The sequence below is a fragment of the Phyllobates terribilis genome, unplaced genomic scaffold (genome assembly GCF_046119375.1).
Source record: "Phyllobates terribilis strain yellow unplaced genomic scaffold, ASM4611937v1 Scaffold_3__8_contigs__length_932513732, whole genome shotgun sequence".
In the NCBI taxonomy this organism is placed as follows: Eukaryota; Metazoa; Chordata; class Amphibia; order Anura; family Dendrobatidae; genus Phyllobates; species Phyllobates terribilis.
The window spans coordinates 1952627-1971143 of NW_027362763.1; the positions used below are offsets into that span (position 1 = coordinate 1952627).

Here is an 18517-nt window from a genome sequence, read left to right on the forward strand (position 1 = left end):
CCAATGTATGAATTGTTTTTCACATTTGGTGATGCTTTTAGTCTGTTTTAATTTTTCGTGTTAAGTCTCAGGCTCTTCTTTCTTCTTAGAGTTTAGCAACCACGAAAATGAGAAAAAAAATGAAGAGAATATTTCTTAGCTTTTTTTCAACTGTCTCATCTAACTGATCTTCTGCTCTTCAGTTGTTGATTAAACACTTTGTAGGGTTAGTCTCCAATATGAAAGCAATGTCAGGGTTGGCATTGGTGTTATGCTGGTGGGTGTAGTTGCTTTTAAAACAATAGGCCATAGTTTAATTCTTGAAGAACTCATTGTTTTTTTGCATTTGGTGGTGTTTGGACTCTTTTTCACTTTCTGTGCTAAGGCTTATGCTTTTATTTCTTTCTTGGTAACACTTTAGCTACCTTAGTTGGCAAAAAGCAAAGCTAATTGAGAGAATTTGTAGGCAGAGGTGGAAAAGCTACATAACTGATTCCAAAAACTCCCCTGTCTTTAGAGTTAGTGTTAAAAATGCCAAAAATGGCAGAGGTCTTTAGGGGTAATTTGGTGCTGGTGCTGACTCTTTGTAATCTTTTTGAGCTAAGGTTCATAGTGTACTTTCTTTCTTGGTAAGAGTTTAGTTACCTTATTGGCAAAAAAGTGAAGATGATTGAGAGAATTGTAAGAATTGGTGGAAAAGCTCCATAGCTGATTCACAAGAATTCATCTTTGAGTTTTGGACAATGCTTTGCCTTGTTTTTAAACTTTTTAGTAATTGGCTCTTTCAAGACATATTCAGTCCTCCTTTTTTTAAGTAAAACTTTAGCAGATTTAACAGCCATAATCCCAAACCAGTCAAGCTGGTTCATGCATTGGTGGTATAGTGGTGAGCATAGCAGCTTCCCAAGCAGTTGACACGGTTTCGATTCCCAGCCAATGCAGTACTTATGTAGTTTTATTTCTGGCATATCATACATTTTACAAACTATTTTGTAATGTTAGTGCAGAAAATGTAAAAAAAAAAGCTGACCCTGTAAGCATTGGTGGTATAGTGGTGAGCATAGCTGCCTTCCAAGCTGTTGACCCGGGTTCAATTCCCGGCCAATACAAAACATCGGTGTTTTTTTTTTCAGGCACGTCATACTTTTTACTAACAATTTTGAAGGGTTAGTGCAGAAAATTTGAAAAAAATGCTGGGTACCTTAAGCATTTTTGGTATAGTGGTGAGCAAACCTGCCTTCCAAGCAGTTGACCTGCGATTGATTCCTGGTCAATGCAATACTTATGTGGGGTTTTTTTTTTCAGGCACGTCATACTTTTTACTAACAATTTTGTAGGGTTAGTGCAGAAAATGTGAAAAAAATGCTGGGTACCTTAAGCATTTTTGGTATAGTGGTGAGCAAACCTGCCTTCCAAGCAGTTGACCTGCGATTGATTCCTGGTCAATGCAATACTTATGTGGGGGGGTTTTTCTTGGCACGTCTTACTTTTTACTAATAATTTCGTATTGATAGTGCAGAAAATGTAAGAAAAAAACATGGCTTCTGTAAGTGTTGGTGGTATAGTGGTGAGAATCGCTGCCTTCCAAGTAGTTGACCCGAGTTTGATTCTCAGCCAATGTATGAATTGTTTTTCACATTTGGTGATGCTTTTAGTCTGTTTTAATTTTTCGTGATAAGTCTCAGGCTCTTCTTTCTTCTTAGAGTTTAGAAACCACGAAAATGAGAAAAAAAATGAAGAGAATATTTCTTAGCTTTTTTTCAACTGTCTCATCTAACTGATCTTCTGCTCTTCAGTTGTTGATTAAACACTTTGTAGGGTTAGTCTCCAATATGAAAGCAATGTCAGGGTTCGCATTGGTGTTATGCTGGTGGGTGTAGTTGCTTTTAAAACAATAGGCCATAGTTTAATTCTTGAAGAACTCATTGTTTTTTTGCATTTGGTGGTGTTTGGAATCTTTTTCACTTTCTGTGCTAAGGCTTATGCTTTTATTTCTTTCTTGGTAACACTTTAGCTACCTTAGTTGGCAAAAAGCAAAGCTAATTGAGAGAATTTGTAGGCAGAGGTGGAAAAGCTACATAACTGATTCCAAAAACTCCCCTGTCTTTAGAGTTAGTGTTAAAAATGCCAAAAATGGCAGAGGTCTTTAGGGGTAATTTGGTGCTGGTGCTGACTCTTTGTAATCTTTTTGAGCTAAGGCTCATAGTGTACTTTCTTTCTTGGTAAGAGTTTAGTTACCTTATTGGCAAAAAAGTGAAGATGATTGAGAGAATTGTAAGAATTGGTGGAAAAGCTCCATAGTTGATTCACAAGAATTCATCTTTGAGTTTTGGACAATGCTTTGCCTTGTTTTTAAACTTTTTAGTAATTGGCTCTTTCAAGACATATTCAGTCCTCCTTTTTTTAAGTAAAACTTTAGCAGATTTAACAGCCATAATCCCAAACCAGTCAAGTTGGTTCATACATTGGTGGTATAGTGGTGAGCATAGCAGCTTCCCAAGCAGTTGACACGGTTTCGATTCCCAGCCAATGCAATACTTATGTAGTTTTATTTCTGGCATATCATACATTTTACAAACTATTTTGTAATGTTAGTGCAGAAAATGTAAAAAAAAAAGCTGACCCTGTAAGCATTGGTGGTATAGTGGTGAGCATAGCTGTCTTCCAAGCAGTTGACCCGGGTTCAATTCCCGGCCAATACAAAACATCGGTGTTTTTTTTTTTCAGTCACGTCATACTTTTTACTAACAATTTTGAAGGGTTAGTGCAGAAAATGTGAAAAAAACGCTGGGTACCTTAAGCATTTTTGGTACAGTGGTGAGCAAACCTGCCTTCCAAGCAGTTGACCTGCGATTGATTCCTGGTCAATGCAATACTTTTGTGGGGTTTTTTTTCCTGGCACGTCTTACTTTTTACTAATAATTTTGTATTGTTACTGCAGAAAATGTAAGAAAAAAACATGGCTTCTGTAAGTGTTGGTGGTGAAGTGGTGAGCATAGCTGCCTTCCAAGCAGTTGACCCAGGTTCGATTCCTGGCCAACGCAGGAATTGTTTTTAACATTTGGTGATGCTTTTAGTCTGTTTTAATTTTTCGTGTTAAGACTCATGCTCTTCTTTCTTCTTAGAGTTTAGCAACCACGAAAATGAGAAAAAAATTGAAGAGAATATTTCTTAGCTTTTTTTCAACTGTCTCATCTAACTGATCTTCTGCTCTTCAGTTGTTGATTAAATACTTTGTAGGGTTAGTCTCCAATATGAAAGCAATGTCAGGGTTGGCATTGGTGTTATGCTGGTGGGTGTAGTTGCTTTTAAAACAATAGGCCATAGTTTAATTCTTGAAGTACTCATTGTTTTTTTGCATTTGGTGGTGTTTGGACTCTTTTTCACTTTCTGTGCTAAGGCTTATGCTTTTATTTCTTTCTTGGTAACACTTTAGCTACCTTGGTGGGCAGAAAGCAAAGCTAATTGAGAGAATTTGTAGGCAGAGGTGGAAAAGCTACATAACTGATTCCAAAAACTCCTCTGTCTTTAGAGTTAGTGTTAAAAATGCCAAAAATGGCAGAGGTCTTTAGGGGTAATTTGGTGCTGCTGTTGACTCTTTGTAATCTGTTTGAGCTAAGGCTCATAGTGTACTTTCTTTCTTGGTAAGAGTTTAGTTACCTTATTGGCAAAAAAGTGAAAATAATTGAGAGAATTGTAAGAATTGGTGGAAAAGCTCCATAGCTGATTCACAAGAATTCATCTTTGAGTTTTGGACAATGCTTTGCCTTGTTTTTAAACTTTTTAGTAATTGGCTCTTTCAAGACATATTCAGTCCTCCTTTTTTTAAGTAAAACTTTAGCAGATTTAACAGCCATAATCCCAAACCAGACAAGTTGGTTCATGCATTGGTGGTATAGTGGTGGTTATAGTGGTGAGCATAGCTGCTTCCCAAGCAGTTGACCCGGGTTCGATTCCCGGCCAATGCAATACTTATGTAGTTTTATTTCTGGCATATCATACATTTTACAAACTATTTTGTAATGTTAGTGCAGAAAATGTAAAAAAAAAAGCTGACCCTGTAAGCATTGGTGGTATAGTGGTGAGCATAGCTGCCTTCCAAGCAGTTGACCTGGGTTCATTTCCCAGCCAATACAAAACATCGGTGTTTTTATTTTTCAGGCACGTCATACTTTTTACTAACAATTTTGTAGGGTTAGTGCAGAAAATGTGAAAAAAATGCTGGGTACTTTAAGCATTTTTGGTATAGTGGTGAGCAAACCTGCCTTCCAAGCAGTTGGCCAGCGATTGATTCCTGGTCAATGCAATACTTATGTGGGTTTTTTTTTCCTGGCACGTCTTACTTTTTACTAATAATTTCGTATTGTTAGTGCAGAAAATGTAAGAAAAAAACATGGTTTCTGTAAGTGTTGGTGGTATAGTGGTGAGAACTGCTGCCTTCCAAGTAGTTGATCCGAGTTCGATTCTCAGCCAACGCATGAATTGTTTTTCACATTTGGTGATGCTTTTAGTCTGTTTTAATTTTTCGTGTTAAGTCTCAGGCTCTTCTTTCTTCTTAGAGTTTAGCAACCACGAAAATGAGAAAAAAATTGAAGAGAATATTTCTTAGCTTTTTTTCAACTGTCTCATCTAACTGATCTTCTGCTCTTCAGTTGTTGATTAAACACTTTGTAGGGTTAGTCTCCAGTATGAAAGCAATGTCAGGGTTGGCATTGGTGTTATGCTGGTGGGTGTAGTTGGTTTTAAAACAATAGGCCATAGTTTAATTCTTGAAGAACTCATTGTTTTTTTGCATTTGGTGGTGTTTGGACTCTTTTTCACTTTCTGTGCTAAGGCTTATGCTTTTATTTCTTTCTTGGTAACACTTTAGCTACCTTAGTTGGCAAAAAGCAAAGCTAATTGAGAGAATTTGTAGGCATAGGTGGAAAAGCTACATAACTGATTCCAAAAACTCCTCTGTCTTTAGAGTTAGTGTTAAAAATGCCAAAAATGGCAGAGGTCTTTAGGGGTTTTTTGGTGCTGGTGCTGACTCTTTGTAATCTTTTTGAGCTAAGGCTCATAGTGTAATTTCTTTCTTGGTAAGAGTTTAGTTACCTTATTGGCAAAAAGTGAAATTAATTGAGAGAATTGTAAGAATTGGTGGAAAAGCTCCATAGCTGATTCACAAGAATTCATCTTTGAGTTTTGGACAATGCTTTGCCTTGTTTTTAAACTTTTTAGTAATTGGCTCTTTCAAGACATATTCAGTCCTCCTTTTTTTAAGTAAAACTTTAGCAGATTTAACAGCCATAATCCCAAACCAGTCAAGTTGGTTCATGCATTGGTGGTATAGTGGTGAGCATAGCTGCTTCCCAAGCAGTTGACCCGGGTTCGATTCCCGGCCAATGCAATACTTATGTAGTTTTATTTCTGGCATATCATACATTTTACAAACTATTTTGTAATGTTAGTGCAGAAAATGTAAGAAAAAAAGCTGATCCTGTAAGCATTGGTGGTATAGTGGTGAGCATAGCTGCCTTCCAAGCAGTTGACCCAGGTTCGATTTCTGGCTAATGCAAAACATTGGTGTGTTTTTTTTTCAGGCACATCATAATTTTTACTAACAATTTTGTAGGGTTAGTGCAGAAAATGTGAAAAAAATGCTGGGTACCTTAAGCATTTTTGGTATAGTGGTGAGTAAACCTGCCTTCCAAGCAGTTGACCTGCGATTGATTCCTGTTCAGTGCAATACTTATGTGGGGGGTTTTTTCCTGGCACGTCTTACTTTTTACTAATAATTTCGTATTATTAGTGCAGAAAATGTAAGAAAAAAACATGGCTTCTGTAAGTGTTGGTGGTATAGTGGTGAGAATCGCTGCCTTCCAAGTAGTTGACCTGAGTTTGATTCTCAGCCAACGCATGAATTGTTTTTCACATTTGGTGATGCTTTTAGTCTGCTTTAATTTTTTGTGTTAAGTCTCATGCTCTTCTTTCTTCTTAGAGTTTAGCAACCACGAAAATGAGAAAAACATTGAAGAGAATATTTCTTAGATTTTTTTCAACTGTCTCATCTAACTGATCTTCTGCTCTTCAGTTGTTGATTAAATACTTTGTATGGTTTGTCTCCAATATGAAAGCAATGTCAGGGTTGGCATTGGTGTTATGCTGGTGGGTGTAGTTGCTTTTAAAACAATAGGCCATAGTTTAATTCTTAAAGAACTCATTGTTTTTTTGCATTTGGTGGTGTTTGGAATCTTTTTCACTTTCTGTGCTAAGGCTTATGCTTTTATTTCTTTCTTGGTAACACTTTAGCTACCTTAGTGGGCAGAAAGCAAAGCTAATTGAGAGAATTTGTAGGCAGAGGTGGAACAGCTACATAACTGATTCCAAAAACTCCTCTGTCTTTAGAGTTAGTGTTAAAAATGCCAAAAATGGCATTAAGGGGTAATTTGGTGCTGGTGCTGACTCTTTGTAATCTTTTTGAGCTAAGACTCATAGTGTACTTTCTTTCTTGGTAAGAGTTTAGTTACCTTATTGGCAAAAAAGTGAAAATAATTGAGAGAATTGTAAGAATTGGTGGAAAAGCTCCATAGCTGATTCACAAGAATTCATCTTTGAGGTTTGGACAATGCTTTGCCTTGTTTTTAAACTTTTTAGTAATTGGCTCTTTCAAGACATATTCAGTCCTCCTTTTTTAAGTAAAACTTTAGCAGATTTAACAGCCAAAATCCCAAACCAGTCAAGTGGGTTCATTCATTGGTGGTATAGTGGTGAGCATAGCTGCTTCCAAGCAGTTGACCTGGGTTCAATTTCCAGCCAATGCAATACTTATGTAGTTTTATTTCTGGCATATCATACATTTTACAAACTATTTTGTAATGTTAGTGCAGAAAATGTAAAAAAAAAAGCTGACCCTGTAAGCATTGGTGGTATAGTGGTAAGCATTGCTGCCTTCCAAGCAGTTGACCCTCGTTCAATTCCCGGGCAATACAGAACATTGGTGTTTTTTTTTTTCAGGCATGTCATACTTTTTACTAACAATTTTGTAGGGTTAGTGCAGAAAATGTGAAAAAAATGCTGGGTACCTTAAGCATTTTTGGTATAGTGGTGAGCAAACCTGCCTTCCAAGCAGTTGACCTGCGATTGATTCCTGGTCAATGCAATACTTAAGTGGGTTTTTTTTTCCTGGCTCGTCTTACTTTTTACTAATAATTTCGTATTGTTAGTGCAGAAAATGTAAGAAAAAAACATGACTTCTGTAAGTGTTGGTGGTATAGTGGTGAGAATCGCTGCCTTCCAAGTAGTTGACCCGAGTTCGATTCTCAGCCAACGCATGAAATGTTTTTCACATTTGGTGATGCTTTTAGTCTCTTTTAATTTTTCGTGTTAAGTCTCAGGCTCTTCTTTCTTCTTAGAGTTTAGCAACCACGAAAATGAGAAAAAAATTGAAGAGAATATTTCTTAGCTTTTTTTCAACTGTCTCATCTAACTGATCTTCTGCTCTTCAGTTGTTGATTAAATACTTTGTAGGGTTTGTCTCCAATATGAAAGCAATGTCAGGGTTGGCATTGGTGTTATTCTGGTGGGTGTAGTTGCTTTTAAAACAATAGGCCATAGTTTAATTCTTGAAGAACTCATTGTTTTTTTGCATTTGGTGGTGTTTGGACTCTTTTTCACTTTCTGTGCTAAGGCTTATGCTTTTATTTCTTTCTTGGTAACACTTTAGCTACCTTAGTGGGCAAAAAGCAAAGCTAATTGAGAGAATTTGTAGGCAGAGGTGGAAAAGCTACATAACTGATTCCAAAAACTCCTCTGTCTTTAGCGTTAGTGTTAAAAATGCCAAAAATGGCAGAGATCTTTAGGGGGAATTTGGTGCTGCTGTTCACTCTTTGTAATCTGTTTGACCTAAGGCTCATAGTGTACTTTCTTTCTTGGTAAGAGTTTAGTTACCTTATTGGCAAAAAAGTGAAAATAATTGAGAGAATTGTAAGAATTGGCGGAAAAGCTCCATAGCTGATTCACAAGAATTCATCTTTGAGTTTTGGACAATGCTTTGCCTTGTTTTTAAACTTTTTAGTATTTGGCTCTCTCAAGACATATTCAGTCCTCCTTTTTTTTAAGTAAAACTTTAGCAGATTTAACAGACATAGTCCCAAACCAGTCAAGTTGGTTCATGCATTGGTGGTATAGTGGTGAGCATAGCTGCTTCCCAAGCAGTTGACCCGGGTTTGATTCCCAGCCAATGCAATACTTATGTAGTTTTATTTCTGGCATATCATACATTTTACAAACTATTTTGTAATGTTAGTGCAGAAAATGTAAAAAAAAAAGCTGATCCTGTAAGCATTGGTGGTATAGTGGTGAGCATAGCTGCCTTCCAAGCAGTTGACCCGGGTTTGATTACTGGCCAATGTAAAACATGGGTGTGTTTTTTTTTCAGGCACGTCATAATTTTTACTAACAATTTTGAAGAGTTAGTGCAGAAAATGTGAAAAAAATGCTGGGTACCTTAAGCATTTTTGGTATAGTGGTGAGCAAACCTGCCTTCCAAGCAGTTGACCTGCGATTAATTCCTGGTCAATGCAATACTTATGTGGGTTTTTTTTTCCTGGCACGTCTTACTTTTTACTAATAATTTCGTATTGTTAGTGCAGAAAATGTAAGAAAAAAACATGGCTTCTGTAAGTGTTGGTGGTATAGTGGTGAGAATCGCTTCCTTCCAAGTAGTTGACCCGGGTTCGATTCCTGGCCAACGCATGAAAACGCATGAATTGTTTTTCACATTTGGTGATGCTTTTAGTCTCTTTTAATTTTTCGTGTTAAGTCTCAGGCTCTTCTTTCTTCTTAGAGTTTAGCAACCACGAAAATGAGAAAAAAATTGAAGAGAATATTTCTTAGATTTTTTTCAACTGTCTCATCTAACTGATCTTCTGCTCTTCAGTAGAGATGAGCGTTGTTCTACTTTAACTGTTCGCCAATCTCAAATTCGAGCTGTTTTGGGCAGTGTTTGAGCCGTTCGGCGAACACGAACAATTTGAGAAACATTCGGCTGTTCGAGGTTATGTTCGATAACTGTTCGTGCACCAAAATCATAACTGGATTTTTTCTCAGTAATGATGAAAATTAATGTTAATACGCAGTTTGAGTGTACAGCGGGGTGGGGGGAGGGGCAGGGGATGGATCTCTGCAGGAACAATGAAGATCTCCATTTTTTTTTCTCTTTCCCGCATTTGCAGTGGGGAGGTGCAATCTGTCAGCCCATCAGCAGCGCACACACGGAGCGAAGTGCTTTTTTTCACACAAGCAAGGGCATGTGTCATTGGCAGTGTATGTCACATGTCCTTGCCCTATAAGACCAAGCCATTTTCCCCGTCGCCACCATTTTCTCACTGCTGCAGCTGCGTGTTAGACGGCACCGCTCTTGCTGTGTGCGCTATACCTTGTTAATTTCAAGCCAATTTTCACACAAATCTACAGATAGCTTGGGAGTAGGGAATAGTTGTGATTGCAGTCCTTGTAAGGACTAGGTTACAGCATTTCCTACGACTTTTATCAGGCAGGTCTGTGCTCTTAAATAGATAGATTGTGGGAGTAAAGACTAATTGTAATTGGAGTCCTTTTCAGGACTAGGTTACATCAGTTCCTATCAGTTTTTGCCAGGCAGGTCTGTGCCAGTGCTGTGCAAGTTTTTTTCACAGCATTTGGCTGAATCTAGCAAAGCTAATCCTTTTTGGCCTATTGCAGAGTGTGTTAGTCAGTGGAGTAGCCTATCTGTGTTGCAAGATATACCACCTGTGTATAGAATACCAATTTTTTTACTGCACCTAGTGAAGTAAAATCTTTTGGGCATAGCATCATTCTATTAGTCCATCTATACTGACCTCCATCAGGTTGCAAATTGAATATAATTTTTTTCTGCATCTAGCTCTGAAAAAATATTGGGCTTCTAGCTGTGTGTGGGACTTGTTGTATTAGTCCATCTATACTGACCTCCATCAGGTTGCAAACTGCATATATTTTTTTCTTCATCTACCTCTGAAAAAATATTGGGCTTCTAGCTGTGTGTGGGACTTGTTCTATTAATCCATCTATACAGACCTCCATCAGGTTGCAAACTGAATATATTTTTTTCTGCATCTACCTCTGAAAAAATATTGGGCTTCTAGCTGTGTGTGGGACTTGTTCTATTAATCCATCTATACAGACCTCCATCAGGTTGCAAACTGAATATATTTTTTTCTGCATCTACCTCTGAAAAAATATTGGGCTTCTAGCTGTGTGTGGGACTTGTTCTATTAATCCATCTATACAGACCTCCATCAGGTTGCAAACTGAATATATTTTTTTCTGCATCTACCTCTGAAAAAATATTGGGCTTCTAGCTGTGTGTGGGACTTGTTCTATTAATCCATCTATACAGACCTCCATCAGGTTGCAAACTGAATATATTTTTTTCTGCATCTACCTCTGAAAAAATATTGGGCTTCTAGCTGTGTGTGGGACTTGTTCTATTAATCCATCTATACAGACCTCCATCAGGTTGCAAACTGAATATATTTTTTTCTGCATCTACCTCTGAAAAAATATTGGGCTTCTAGCTGTGTGTGGGACTTGTTCTATTAATCCATCTATACAGACCTCCATCAGGTTGCAAACTGAATATATTTTTTTCTGCATCTACCTCTGAAAAAATATTGGGCTTCTAGCTGTGTGTGGGACTTGTTGTATTAGTCCATCTATACTGACCTCCATCAGGTTGCAAACTGAATATATTTTTTTCTGCATCTACCTCTGAAAAAATATTGGGCTTCTAGCTGTGTGTGGGACTTGTTGTATTAGTTCATCTATACTGACCTCCATCAGGTTGCAAACTGAATATATTTTTTTCTGCATCTACCTCGGAAAAAATATTGGGCTTCTAGCTGTGTGTGGGACTTGTTCTATTAATCCATCTATACAGACCTCCATCAGGTTGCAAACTGAATATATTTTTTTCTGCATCTACCTCTGAAAAAATATTGGGCTTCTAGCTGTGTGTGGGACTTGTTCTATTAATCCATCTATACAGACCTCCATCAGGTTGCAAACTGAATATATTTTTTTCTGCATCTACCTCTGAAAAAATATTGGGCTTCTAGCTGTGTGTGGGACTTGTTCTATTAATCCATCTATACAGACCTCCATCAGGTTGCAAACTGAATATATTTTTTTCTGCATCTACCTCTGAAAAAATATTGGGCTTCTAGCTGTGTGTGGGACTTTCTCTATTAGTCCATCTATACTGACCTCCATCAGGTTGCAAATTAAAAATAATTTTTTTCTGCATCTACCTCTGAAAAAATATTGGGCTTCTAGCTGTGTGTGGGACTTTCTCTATTAGTCCATCTATACTGACCTCCATCTGGTTGCAAATTAAAAATAATTTTTATCTGCATCTAGCTCTGAAAAAATATTTGGCCTTCTAGCAGTGTGTGGGACTTTCTCTATTAGTCCATCTATACTGATCTCCATCAGGTTGCAAATTAAAAATAATTTTTTTCTGCATCTACCTCTGAAAAAATATTGGGCTTCTAGCTGTGTGTGGGACTTTCTCTATTAGTCCATCTATACTGACCTCCATCAGGTTGCAAATTAAAAATAATTTTTATCTGCATCTAGCTCTGAAAAAATATTTGGCCTTCTAGCAGTATGTGGGACTTTCTCTATTAGTCCATCTATACTGACCTCCATCAGGTTGCAAATTGAATATAATTTTTTTCTGCATCTAACCCAGCCAATAGTTTTGGCCTAATACCACAGTTTGGCCACTCAGCTCTGCTCGGTTCCCATCCATTGTTTTTTTGTGCAAACAACTCCAGAGTTGTTAATTAGTTAACCACCAAAATGAGTGGAAAAAGGCCTGCTGCTGGTGGAAAGGGGAATAGGCGTGTTGGGAAGGGGAAAAAAGGTTGTGTCCGTGGGGTAGGTGTTAAAGCAACAGTAACATCTGCAGAAGAAAGACCATCTTCCAGCCAAACTAAAATGTCTACTTCTTTTAGCGGACAATGTGATAAGATCCCTTTCTTACGGCCACGCCAATTGCTACAAATTCCAGATGAGGCACAAAAACAGCAGGTGCTTCAACGGATATCAATTGCTCCTTTAAGTGGGCTCTCCTCCACATCAACTTCAACATCACAAATACTCCAGTCCTCAAAGGTGTCACCCCAATCGCACTTGCTTCCTCACAGCTCCCAAATCTCCAGCTGCCCGTCTGAGTATGAGGTAGAACAGATGGTTGAGTCTGCAGAGCTGTTTACTCATACTATAGCCTGGGAATCAGAGGTCGACTCCAGCGCTTCTGTGAATCCAGACGAGGAAATGATCTGCACTGATGCCCAGAATCTTTATGAGTCGGATCCAGGACCAGACGCAGAAGGTTCTGACCATAATGTAGACCCTCATTCCCAAACTGTAACTCCTGTTGGTGGAGACAATGAGGAAGACGATGATAAGACTCAAATACCTGATTGGAGCGACAACTTTAGTTTTTTGTCAGGGCAGGAACAGGTTGGCTCTGAGGACGACGGGTGTGATAACGCACAGATGATGATGAGGTTGGAGATCCCACTTACTGTGAACCCACAGTCAGCCAAGAGATGAGGTCAGCAGAGGAGGTGGAGGAAAATGCTAGTGACGACGAGGTCAGGTTGCGCCTTCCTGGACAGAGACGTAGTACTGGAAGCACGTCAACAACTGCATCCTCAAACACAACTCTGCCTCTCACCACAAGTCGTGGTGGCTCTTCAGGTCGCATGGGTGCTAAGCCTTGCATACCCTGGGCATTTTTTCAGATCGATAAAGATGACCCAACTCGTGTTATCTGTAACATTTGTCAGCAAAAGCTAAGTAGAGGCCAAAAAATACATAGTTTGAGTACTTCATGCATGAACCGGCACATGGACATGAAGCATAAGTTGCAGTGGGAAGCTCAGTGTGCTACAATGCGGCCTAGCCGGCCGGGCCAACCACCGTCTGCCATATCTTGTGCATCCGCGGCCTCTTCATCCTCTGTGACTGGGGGGACAGCAGTCACACCTATTTTGGGGCGCACACCTGCCACCTCTTTACCCGCAACAGCCAGCGTGATTGGCAGGTCATCATTTTCTTTGGAGGTGGTAACACCAGCTGGTGTTGAGCGCTGTCCGACATCGATAGCACCACCTTTGTATCAAGGCAACCTAACATGTCCGCCTGCATCTTCCTCACAGACCGGCAGTTTGCCGGGGACACCCTTATCAACCCCGTCTAAGCACAATAGCCAGCCCTCGGTCCCTCAGATGTGGACAAGTAAAAGACCATTTCCTCCTAGCCATGAGAAAGCTAAGAGGTTGAATTTCACCATCTGCAAGCTCTTGGCTACAGAAATGCTGCCTTTCCGCCTGGTGGACACAGAGGATTTTCGAGACCTTATGTCCGTCGCAGTGCCCCAATACCAGATGCCCAGTCGGCACTACTTCTCAAAGAAAGGTGTGCCTGCGCTCCACCAGCATGTCGCACACAACATCACCGCTTCTTTGAGAAACTCTGTGTGTGACAGGGTGCATTTCACCACAGACACTTGGACGAGTGGGCATGGACAGGGGCGTTACATGTCGCTGACTGGGCACTGGGTAACTATGGTGACAGCAGGACAAGGGGCTGCTGTCCAAGTCTTGCCGTCCCCACGAGTTGTGCGTCAATCCTCTTTATGTCAAAGTTCCTCCACTGCTTCTGCCTCCTCAACCTCCTCTCGGTCTTCCACCTGCACCCAAAGCCTGTCTGGTCATGCCACAAGCTTTCTAACTGCGCAGAAGGGATCCTGCACACCTCCTTACTATGCTGGCAGTAGGGCTCAACGTCATCAGGCGGTTTTTACATTGAAATGTCTGGGAAATGTGAGTCACACAGCTGAGGAGTTGTGGTCAGCTCTGGAGAACCAATTTCATGAATGGTTGTCTCCACTGGACCTGAAACCAGGGAAGGCCGTGTGCGACAATGCTGCAAACCTGGGTGCGGCCCTTCGCCGGGGCAATGTCACACACGTGCCTTGTATGGCTCACGTGTTGAACCTGGTTGTCCAGCAATTTTTAGCCCACTATCCCAGACAAGATGGCCTTCTGCAGAGGGCACGGTCGCTGTGTGCTCACTTCCGCCATTCGCATCCCGCAGCTCAGCGACTTACATCTCTACAGAAGTCATTGGGCCTGCCACTTCACCGGCTAAAATGCGATGTGCCTACCCGGTGGAATTCAACTCTGCACATGTTGCAGCGACTGTGGCAGCACCGACAAGCCCTGGTGCAATACGTTCTGACGTATAGCCTGGGCCAACGAGATCCAGAGGTGGGGCAAATCACGCTGGAGGAGTGGTCTCAGATCAGGGACCTATGCACCCTTCTGCACAGTTTTGAAATGGCGACGAAGATGTTTAGTGCTGACGATGCCATTATCAGCATGACTATTCCGGTGATTTACATGCTGGAGCACATGTTAAACAGAATTCGGAGACAGGTGGTGGCAAAAGAGGAGGTGGAGGAAGTAGAGGAGGAGGAGTTGTATGCGGAAGGGCTAACATCTGCAAGGTCCAGACGGTCGGCAGCACCGAGGCGGCAGGCATGTGAGGGTGGGGGAGATGGTTTTACCAGGGCGCATGGTAGCAGCCAAACTAGTGAGGAAGGTGCAGGAGCCCAGGAAGAAGTGGAGAACGAACTGATGGAAGACTCATCAGATGAGGGAGACCTTGATCACATTTTTGTTGTGCGAGGTTGGGGGGAGAGGACAGAGGAAGGAAGCATGATTGTTACCTCGCCACCAACACAACAGGGACTTGGTGCTCCTGGATGCGCAACACACATGAGTGCCTTCTTGCTGCACTACCTGCAACATGACCCTCGAATTGTGAGAATTAGAAATAATCCTGACTACTGGGTTGCCACACTGTTAGATCCCCGGTACAAAAGTAAATTTGCAGAAATTATTCCTGCCATAGAAAGGGATGCACGCATGCAGGAGTATCAGCAGAGACTGTTGCAGAATCTTACATGTGCTTTTCCACAAAATACCAGTGGTGCACATAGTGAATCTCACAGTTCCAACTTGCCAACCGTGGGACCGTCAAGTGTTCAGCACTCAAACCGTAACAGAACCACAGTATCTGCTGGTAACATCAATTTTGCGGAATCATTTCACCACTTTTTTAGCCCATCCTTTGCAAGGCCACAGGAGACAAGAAGTCTGACACATAGTCAACGCCTAGAGACGATGGTACAGGAGTATCTCCAAGTAAACATTGAAGCCACGACTGTGTCACTGGACCCTTGCTCTTTTTGGGCTTCCAATCTGGATAAATGGCCGGAGCTAGCCACTTACGCCTTGGAGATCTTGTCATGCCCCGCAGCCAGCGTTCTGTCTGAACGTGTGTTCAGCGCTGCTGGTGGTGTGCTGACAGATAAGTGCACGCGGCTCTCCACTGATAATGTAGACAGACTCACGTTCATAAAGATGAACAAATCATGGATCCGAAACGACTTTTCTACCCCTGTGTCATCCTGGGGAGAGTAAAAGCTTGATGATTGGTTAAAATCACCCTACCAACCGTTTTAAGCTTTCAAATTACTAATCATGTTTATCTGTATCTTGGCTGGAAAATAATTTGGGCTTTGTAGCAGTGTGCAGCACTGATCCTATTAGGCCATCTATACTAAAGCTTCACCAGATTTAAAATTAATAATAATTTTTAGCTGCATCTAGCCCGGAAAATAATTTTGGGGCTCCGAGATGCGCAAGACACATAAGTGCCTTCTTGCTGCACTACCTGCAGCATGACCCTCATATTGTCAGAATTCGAAGTAATCATGACTACTGGGTTGCCACACTCTTAGATCCCCCAAACTTTTCGATCAACCTTTTCATTTTAATAAAGACCAAAAAAATGGTCATTTTTGAAATTATAAGCATTAGCAGGTTGTTAGAAACTGAAATCAAACAGTTTTCAACGCAAAACTTTATTCTAGGTGATGTTACATTTTCACATAGGACCCCTTGTTCGAAAGGAGCTTCTGAACTCTCTCGTCCATTGAATTTGTCAGGTTTTGGATGGTTTCTGCTTCAATTGTTTTGCATGAGGACAGAATACCCTCCCAGAGCTGTTGCTTAGATGTGAACTGCCTCCCGCCATCATAGACACTCCTTTTAATGATGCTCCAAAGGTTCTGAATGGGGTAGAGGTCAGGGGAGCATGGGGGTCACACCATAAGTTTGTCCCCTTTTATGCCCATATCAGCCAGAGATGCAGATGTTTTATGTGCAGCATGAGATGGTGCATTATCATGCAGAAAAATGATCTTGCTGTGAAATACACGGTTCTTCTTCTTGAACCATGGCAGGAAGTGCTGTTTGAGAAAAATCCACATACATTATGGAGTTCATCTTTAGCGCCTTCAGGGATCCTAAAGGGGCCGACAATCTCTCTCCCCATGATTCCAGCCCAAAACATTACTCCACCTCCTCCTTGTTGGCGCTGTAGCCGTGTTTGCGTGGGGTGTCCATCAACCAGCCATCCTCCACTCCATCCATCTGGACCATCGAGCGCTGCACGGCACTCATCCGTGAACAAAACAGTTTTGAAATCAGTCTTCATGTAATGTTTGGCCCACTGGAGCCGTTTCTGCTTGTGTGAAGTGGATAGAGGAGGTCGACAGGATGGCGTATGCACAGCTGCAAACCTCTGAAGGACCCTGCATCTTGTTGTTCTGGGGACGTTGGAGGCACAAGCAGCTTCAAAAACTTGTCTTCTGCTATGACAAGGCTTTTTTGCCGCTGCTCTTTCAACCTGACGTAATTGCCTGTAGGAAAGAGTCCTCAATTTGCCCTTATCAGCACGCACACGTGTGTACTGTGAATCAGCTACATACTTCTTGATTGCCAAGACACTTCATCCTGATCATCGCACAATGTTGATTGTAGTCATGCCTTGACCTAAACACTCCACAATTTGTTGCTTCTCAGCAGCCGACACATCCTTTTTCTTTCCCATTTTGGCAGAAAATGTAGGCTGCTTAATAATGTGAGAGAGCCTTCTTAAGTAGTCTTGCCTTTCATTGGACACACCTGCCAAACTAATTAGCACAGGTGTCTGCAATTGCTTACAGTGATATAAAGAGCCCTGACACGCATCACCATCAATGAGTTTAACTGACAAACAAACAAATTCTTCCCTTATCACTCCTAAACACTTTTTGCATAATAATTTGGAACACAGTGTACATGTGCTTTTCCACAAAACACCAGTGGTTCACGTAGTGAATCTTACAGTTCTAACTTGCCAACCGTTGTCTGTATGGAGTTGTTCAATAAAGGGCCCAAAATTAAGATAACATAGATGGGAGAGGTCTCTATGAATAGGAATTCCTAAGTATTTGATACCCTGTGAGGGCCAGGCAAAGGGAAAGTTGGACTGGATGGAATCCTATATGGATTTGGGGAGGGAGACATCGAGGGCCTCAGACTTCGCTGCATTGATTTTAAAATTTGACCATGTAACAAAGTGATCTATTTCAGCCATAACAGCATGGATGGATATATGTGATTGAGTGATATATACTAGGACATCATCAGCAAATAGAGAGCACTTGTACTCGGTGCCTCCCACCTCAATCCACCTAATATTGGGGTTATGGCGAATTGATGAGAGCAGGTGCTCCGTCACTAGGATGTATAAGAGAGGGGACAGAGGACATCCCTGCCTTGTCCCATTGGTGATTGTGAAAGGTGATGAAAATGTTCTGATGCACCCCCTGGGCCTTGGGACACCCGAAGCCGGACCCTTTTTGGTGTATGCTGGTGGTTGTAGTCTTCGTGGCGGCGACCCGGTTCCGTGGCTCAGGGTGGTCAAACCAGTGGCGGAACTATTTATGTGGTTTTGATGTTTAAATGTCCGACTACGCCACCCGTGGATTGCGGTCAGAGTGAACTGCCGCTACAGGGCAGACTGCTGAGGCTGGTGTTGTGGGTGCAGCAGAGCGTAGCATAACTCCCCATGGGAGGAGTATAGCCTCAGGGCAGTGTATGCGGAGGATGGGGGTGATGGTGCAGGGCAGCAGCAGTAACGACACGGAGTCAGTGATGCAGTTCAGGGCCTTTACTCACAGTTCTTATTATCCAGACCACGTCTGCAGGTAACGGCTGCCCACGTCGTACTGTGCTCACCAGGTGAGGGGCTCAGACAACTCCCAGATAACTTTGGAGTGCTTCACAGGACCCCCTTTGTGTGTCCTTTGTCTGGCCTTTCTTACCAACACTTCTGTCCGGCTGCCTCGGGCCTCCTCTTGGTAAACTTGGCGCCAGTTTCCCTGACCCTATGTGGTGCCTTCCTAGCGGGTGTAGCGAGGGGCTGCGCCACATAAAATGTCAGAGCCTCCGGTTTCTAGCTGAGGGTCGTTTCCTGCCTCCACTAGTTCGGGGACCGGTCTCCCCCTTTGGCCTGACCCCTCCACGCAGGTGGATTCGGGCGTGCGGTGGCGACTCGCCCGTCCGCACCA

General features: G+C 41.6%; 2 non-coding genes across 2 annotated transcripts; both read left to right on the forward strand.

The window, feature by feature from the left end:
• Nucleotides 1-3863: 3863 nt before the first annotated feature.
• Nucleotides 3864-3947, forward strand: TRNAG-CCC (transfer RNA glycine (anticodon CCC)). Its single transcript has one exon. It is a non-coding gene; the product is annotated as a tRNA-Gly (tRNA).
• Nucleotides 3948-5296: 1349 nt separating this feature from the next.
• TRNAG-CCC (transfer RNA glycine (anticodon CCC)) lies at nucleotides 5297-5368 on the forward strand. Its single transcript has one exon. It is a non-coding gene; the product is annotated as a tRNA-Gly (tRNA).
• Nucleotides 5369-18517: the final 13149 nt, after the last annotated feature.